The sequence below is a fragment of the Pinus tabuliformis genome, chromosome 6, assembly GCF_031772625.1.
Source record: "Pinus tabuliformis cultivar Carrire ecotype Pingquan chromosome 6, CPIR1, whole genome shotgun sequence".
Taxonomy (NCBI): domain Eukaryota; kingdom Viridiplantae; phylum Streptophyta; class Pinopsida; order Pinales; family Pinaceae; genus Pinus; species Pinus tabuliformis.
The window spans coordinates 55,666,890-55,674,919 of NC_142292.1; the positions used below are offsets into that span (position 1 = coordinate 55,666,890).

At 34.5% G+C, this 8,030-nt stretch overlaps 1 long non-coding RNA gene across 1 annotated transcript; it reads right to left on the bottom strand.

Moving 5' to 3' along the window:
- Positions 1–928: 928 nt before the first annotated feature.
- Positions 929–7,814, bottom strand: LOC149257196 (uncharacterized). The gene is made up of 4 exons (XR_016245925.1): positions 7,728–7,814; positions 7,428–7,550; positions 1,273–1,339; positions 929–1,029 (listed from the first exon to the last, which is right to left on the bottom strand). It is a non-coding gene; the product is annotated as an uncharacterized LOC149257196 (long non-coding RNA).
- Between the last annotated feature and the right edge of the window lie 216 nt (positions 7,815–8,030).

Genomic DNA, 8,030 nt, shown 5'->3' on the forward strand with positions numbered 1-8,030 from the left:
AATAAAACAACATAATAAAAAACTTAATATAAACATAAAAATATTAAAAATTTCTATTTAATAGAAGGTTTAAGATGAAATTCAATTCATATGAAATTTCTAAAGATGATATTTCATTTTATTTATAACACTTTTGAAAAAAAATAACAATCATTGTTATATATAAAGTTTACATTCAAATAAGTAAAAAAATGGATACATTTTTTTCTTTATAATCATAATTATAAGGAAATTTTATAATTTTCACGTATTAACATATAAATTTAATTGAACAATTATTGACCTTTTTTATGTAAAGTAATGCATTCAAGAAATATATGCATCTTTAAATACATGAATTGCATATAATATTTCGTAAATAAAAGTCATATCTTTTTGCATCTTTTATCACTACCTCTTCAATGAATCAAATTCTATCTTGAATATCATAGATTTCTACCCATCCATACTGCATAGAAATACCAACAAAAATGTGACTAAACTATATATAATATTCCAAAGATTGATAACCTTTTAAATAACATTTGTTATAAAACAAATTTTACTTAACCCAAGATCAAATTTAGCAAGATTTTGTCAAAACTTTTGATGTTAAAAAATGATAAAGATATATGCCTAGTTGGAGGGAGCACATGTAATATTCCACAAACAAAAACTCATACTTTATATATCTAAATAAAATGAGTTCTCATTAAACAAAATGTATCTTTCGTGTTTTAGGTGCCAAAAGTATTGGTATTCAAAACATTTAAAATAAAATAAAATAAAGTTAATATATTGAAACTGTCCTTGTAGCCCCTTTATAGACAAAACAATGGCTAAAGTTCTATTATTGTAGCCTAAGTCATTTAAACTTGTTGGAATGTTTAGGCTTCAAAGTAGCAACCTAGTGGGTTTAGTGAGAGCAATGCTAATTGAACATATATGCTCTATGTATTGTTTGTGTGACTTGAACCCACGTGCTTTCAAGTCCTTTGGCATGATTTTGGTCCTTTTAACCATAGCATCAACATTTATCTTTTTTGTTTTCTGTGGAAATTAAAACATTATCAATAAATATCAAAATCCACATAGATATAATGAAAATATGGGGACCATGTAACGAATATGAAAAGACAATGCATTAACTAGCTATCAATAAATATCAAAATCCATATAGATATAATGAAAATATGGGGAACATGTAACAAATATGAAAAGACAATGCATTAACTAGTCATAAAAAAATATGTCAATGTTATTATGAGCTAAGATATATGGTATATAACTTACCTCTCTTAAATTATCTTGAAGTCTAGATGAATGTCGCAATGGTTGAGGAGAATGTGATTTTTGTTGACTATCATGTCCACCATCATACATGTGCAAAGGTGTTTTAGGAGATGTATATTCATTACTCTGAACATTAGATTATACATAGATATAAGTATATGACTCAAATAGAATTAAATGTAAAAATATGATAGAATTTGTTGGGTCCCTATAATACTAGTGATTACCCCATTACTATTGTAATTGTACCCCTTATTAATATTGTTGTGCCCCTATTATCCCCATATTGTTATTACTGTGCCCCATAGAATCCCTCTATTGTTATTTTTGTGGCTTTATATTATTATTGTTAGGTCGGCTGGGTTATATTGTGACTCCTTAGACTCCTATATATAGGAAGGAGGTTTTGTCATTTGATCATGGATGAATTGCTCATTTATGTAATGTAAAGGAGGTTGCCCCCTCGAAGAGGTTGAATTCTAAGGCATGGATCTCTCTTTTCTATCTTTTTGTGAGATGGTTTCATAACATTTGGTATGAGAGCTTTGGATTCTAGGGTTTCGCTGCTCCAAACAGGTGATCGTGGAATTTTCGCTATAACTTTTTTTCTGTGACGTTTCAGAAGCTAAAAAAAAAAAAGGCATCGCACTGAAGCTCGGATCCGAATTTCAGAGCTTTTCGTGCTATATTTGTGGAAATATGATCTGAGGAAGTTGGTCTTTTTGTAGACTTCTGAATTACATTCCAAACAAGTGACCTGGGGAAAATCGTCATAACTTTCTCTCTGAGCATCAGATTGAAATTTTGTAAAAAGGTATAGAAAGAGGACGGACTGTAGTTTCTTGTATATATTTTGCAGAGCCAAAGGTTGAAACAGTGACTCGTGGCACGTCGTACAAGTTCACTCTACTGAACTAGTCTATAATCAGGTCACTGTGGGAGATTTTGCATAACTCTTCCTTGGAGAATCCAATTTGGATCAGACTGGTGGCATTGGAAAGAGGACAAAGAGAGCTATTGTAGGTCACAATTTCAGGACTGGATGATTTGAATGTACAGAGATACATCAGAGGCAATATCGAGCTCCTACAGAGTAAAAAAAGGTGTGTAGATTCTTTTAAATTTTTGCTTAAGATTGGTTTGAAATTTATTTTGAAGGAATTCAAAGGGAATAGTAGAGCATTATTATCGGTAACTGATGCCCCAAGGAAAGAAAATGCAAACACCTAGTAAGGAACCTGAATTCTCTAGCATGACTCATGAAGAAGAGGAAGAAATGCAACATGATATATCAAAATTACAAGACCAAGTGCAACAACTGTCCCTAGCACAAAAAGGAACAGAATCTAAGATGGATGGTTTAAAGAAAGATGTAGAAGCTAAGATGGATGGTTTAAAGAAAGGTGTAGAAGCTAAGATGGATTGTTTAAAGAAAGGCGTAGAAGCTAAGATGATTGACGTGGAAGCTAAGATGGATGATTTGAAGATAGATTTGAAGACAAACATGGAAGATTTGAAGACAGGCATGGAAGATTTGAAGATAAATTTGAAGACAAATTTAACAAAGTTTCTACAAGAAATGCTTACTAATGGTGAAAGGGTAGTAAAGGAAACTCATGATGAGAACAAAAGAAATGTTAATCATGATTTCATAGATTCTAATGTTGGATCGAAGACCCACCATATTCCAAAAATCGAGATGAGAAAGTTTGATGGCAAGGATCCCGCAACATGGATATTACAGATGGAGCAATTTTTTGATCTCAATAATGTGCAAAACACACAAAAGGTATGTATTGCAACTTTATATTTGGAACCAAATCAATTTGTATGGTATCAATGGCTTTTCTCTCATAAACAATTTATCACTTGGGCAATTTTTACGGAAGAATTGATAGCACATTATGAGGATACAAAAGGCAACACTTTCTTTAGCCAATTGATAAGTCTCAAACAAAAGGGTTCAATAATGGAGCACATTGAGGAGTTCCAAAAATTAAACATAAGGGTAAAAATATTCCAGAGGAGAATAGGATTGATGTGTTCATAAGGTCTTTAAAGGATAATATCCAACATGATGTTCGCCTTTGGGAACCTGATTCATTAGAGAAGGCATTTAGGTTAGCAAGAAAAATGGAAAGCAAAATTATGGCAACCAGGAAGCATACCACTCACAACTATAAAGACAGAAGTGTTGTTGCCCCTAGTCTTCCACAACCTATAAGGTTGACACCACAACAATTGGAAGAAAAAAGAGCAAAAGGGCTTTGTTACAGTTGTGATAGCAAATACACTAAAGGTCATAAGTGCCTTGAGAAGAAATTATTCTACATAGATTGTGAAGAGGAAGAAGAAAAGGAGCAAGAAAGGTCAAAAGAAGAGGATATACTCCAAGAAAAAAGCCTAGATAAAGAAGAAATGAATCCGACCATATCTTGTAATGCATTGGCGGGAATTACCACTCCTCAAACCATCAAGATAGAAGGAAAAATCAAGAAGAAAAGGTAATAGTGTTGATTGATTCAGGAAGTACCCACAATTTTATTCATTGTAAGGTAGCAAAAGAATTGAATTGCTTATTATATCCAGCACCAAAGTGTCAAGTGATGGTTGCAAATGGAGGAACAATAAATTGCTCTGGAAAGTGCCATAATATTAAGCTATCCATGGGAGAATATGTATTGACTAGCCCAATGCTTTCCATTCCAATGGGAGGTGCTGATGTTGTACTATGAGTCTAATGGCTACAATCCTTGGGTACAATAGCTTTTAATTTTCAAGAACTTTTCATCAAATTTTCTACGGAAGGAAAGAAAGTTGAATTAAGGGGTATTGCACAGAAACGAGGAAAGATAATCAGCTCTAATGGTATGACAAAGCTTCTAAAAAAGGAACAAAGAGGTTGCACAATTATGTTCGCTAGATGTTTCCACATCGGAATCATCTATTTCTCCAGATCTCAAAAAAGTCATGGACAATCATTCCAAGGTATTTGAGACTCCCAAAGGTCTCCCACCTATGCGTGATCATGATCATGCTATTCATCTGATTCCAGGAAGTGTTCCTCCAAACATCAGGCCGTATAGATATCCCTATGCCCAAAAGAGTGAAATTGAACGTATGGTTGTAGAAATGCTAGAGGCTGGTATAATTCAACCGAGTCAAAGTTCTTTCTCTGCTCCAGTAGTATTGGTGCACAAGAAGGATGGATCATGGCACATGTGTCTGGATTATAGGGAGCTCAACAAGCTCACTATTAAAGATAAGTTTCCCATTCCTGTCATTGATGAATTACTGGATGAATTGCATGGATCAATTTACTTCACCAAGTTGGATCTTCGTTCAGGATATCATCAAATCAGAATGAAGACTGAAGACATTCCAAAAACAACATTTAGAACTCATGAGGGTCATTATGAATTTTTGGTCATGCCTTTTGGCCTTACCAATGCACCTTCAACATTTCAAAGTTTGATGAATTCAATTTTCAAACCATTCCTTAGAAAATTTGTGTTAGTATTTTTTGATGATATACTAATCTACAGCAAGTCTTGGAAGGATCATGTTGAACATGTTGACAGGGTGCTACAACTATTGGAGGAAAAACAATTATATGCAAAAACATCCAAATGTTTCTTTGGAGTCCAAGAGGTGGAATATCTGGGTCATATTGTATCTCATGAAGGGGTTAAGGTAGACCCTAGCAAAATTAAAGCCATTAAGGAATGGAAAATCCCCACATCCATAAAGCATCTGCGAGGATTTCTCGGGTTGACAGGGTATTATCGCAAGTTTGTTAAGAATTATGGGAGAATAGCAGCACCTCTAACAACATTATTGAAGAAAGATGCATTTTCATGGACTCCAGAAGCAACAAAGGCCTTCGAACATCTTAAAGAGGCAATGTGCCAAGCACCGGTCTTAGCTACACCGGACTTCACAAAAACCTTTATTGTGGAATGTGATGCTTCAGGAAATGGAATTGGTGTTGTTCTAATGCAAGATGAAAGACCCATTGCTTTTGAAAGTCGTTCAATCAAGGGAAAGTTTTTAAACAAAGCTATTTATGAGAAGGAAATGTTGGCAATACTCCATGCACTTAAGAAATGGCGACCCTACCTAATGGGAAGACACTTCAAGGTAAAAACAGATCATGATAGCCTTAAATACTTTTTAGAAAAAAGATTATCCTCTGAAGAGCAACAAAAGTGGGTCACAAAGATGTTGGGTTATGACTTTGAAATCATCTACAAAAAAGGGAAGCAAAATGTGGTGGCAGATGCACTCTCAAGAAAGGATGAGGATGTGGAAGCATTGTTGTGCGCCATTTCTATTATCCAACCAGATTGGATAAACGAAGCAAGGGAGGAATGGAAGAATGACGAAGAAGTGTGGGCACTTATTCGAAAGTTACAACAAGATTCCAGTACGTTTGATACATTTAGCTGGCAAAATGATTCGTTATGGTACAAAGATCGCTTATACCTCTTTAAGAATTCCCAGCTAAAACAAAAGATTCTTATGGAATTGCACACTTCTCCCTTAGGAGGGCACTCAGTATTTTTAAAAACTTACCACAGGGTTAAGAAGGAATTTTTTTGGGATGGCCTTAAATCAGATATTCAAAAGTTTGTGGCGGAATGTTTGGTTTTCCAACAAAATAAAGTTGAAACAATTAAGACACCGGGTCTATTACAACCTTTATCCATTCCAAGCCAACGTTGGGAGGAGGTTTCAATGGATTTTATCACAGGTTTACCCAAGTCTAAGGGAAAGAGTGTCATCATGGTGGTAGTTGACAAACTTACCAAGTATGCACACTTTTGTGCATTATCACATCCATTTAAAGCCAGTACAGTTTCTACTGCATTTATGGAAACAATTCAAAAGCTACATGGAAACCCAAAGATTATTGTAAGTGACAGAGATACCATTTTCACTGGAAATTTTTGGACAAAATTATTTTCTTGTCTTGGTACTCAGTTAGCTCATATCTCATCTTATCATCCTCAATCTGATGGGCAAACTGAGATAGTAAACAAATGTTTGGAAGGATATCATTGTTGCTTTATATCTGATAAACAGACACAATGGGTCAAATGGTTACCTCTGGCTAAATGGTGGTATAACACTTCCTTCCATACAGCAACAAAAATGACCCCATTTATGGCACTTTATGGGTATCAGCCACCATCCATCACATCATATTTAAGAGAAAATTCTAAGGTTCAGGCAATGGAACATCACATCGAACATCAACAACAAGTCCTCCAACTCTTAAAGGATAACCTCGTGTTGGCACAGAATAGAATGAAACAACAGGCAAATCAACATCGCAGCGAAAGAAGTTTTGATGTAGGTGATTGGGTATTCCTACGGCTACAACCATATAAGAAAATGTCCCTCAAGAAAGCTAAGAAGGATAATAAATTATCACCAAAGTATTATTCTCCATACAAGGTGTTGCAAAAGATTGGTACTATGGCATACAAATTGGAGCTTCCTGCAGCTTCTCGATTGCACCCAGTTTTCCATGTTTCATGTTTAAAGAAGGTTATAGGCGACAAGCTCCCAGTTCAAACAATATTGCCAGAACTTGACAAGGAAGGAAAAATTATATTGGAACCGGAAGTAGTCACATAAACAAGAACTCGACAGCTACGAAATCGATCAATTTCAGAGTATCTTATCAAGTGGAAGAACTTATCCGCTGAAGATTCCACATGGGAGGATGAGAATTTTATATAGAAGTATCCAGAACTACTCAAGCATTGAGGACAACACTTTTTTGAAGGAGAGGGGCATGTTGGGTCCCTATAATACTAGTGATTACCCCATTACCCCTTATTAATATTGTTGTGCCCCTATTATTCCCATATTGTTATTACTGTGCTGCATAGAATCCCTCTATTGTTATTTTTGTGGCTTTATATTATTATTATTAGGTCGGTTGGGTTATATTGTGACTCCTTAGACTCCTATATATAGAAAGGAGGTTTTTTCATTTGATCATGGATGAATTACTCATTTATGTAATGTAAAGGAGGTTGCCCCCTCGAAGAGGCTGAATTCTAAGGCGTGGATCTCTCTTTTCTATCTTTTTGTGAGCTGGTTTCATAACAGAATTATAAGAGTATAAATAAATATAATCCTACTTTGCATTGTGACATTGGATGTGAAGATGGTTGTAGCATTTGAACCATTTCATTTCCATTCTTCTTAAGGCTTCGACAATCTTCAGGGGTTTTCATTGATTGCAATGGTTCCAAAGGGAACACCTGCACCATAAATAAGAAATAACACACACACACACACACACACATATAATCAAAACAAATCAAGGATAATAATATAGAATATAGAACATCCATTTCTCATCCCATCATTATGGTAAAACATAACAATTTATATATTAATGTTTTTTGTGGAATAGGTTATATGGATTAAAAACTTACTGGCCCAATAACCCCTTGAAAACCTTGAAATCTAGGCGAGCATCGTAATAGTTGGTAGCTTGAATTTAGGGAATTTTGTTGATTAGGCTATGCATATCAATAAAAAAGAGAAATTAGTATACAATTATAATAAATATAAATATTATTTAATGTTAAAATGTCTAAAAAATTAATATAAGCAAAAAAATGGACTCAACTGTGTTGTCATTGTCATGATTAGTTTCATCAAAGTTTAATATGTGGCTGTGCCCATCTAATCCTTCTTCCCCCACCTCATCAGGAACCTCAATCCTTACTTTCTCT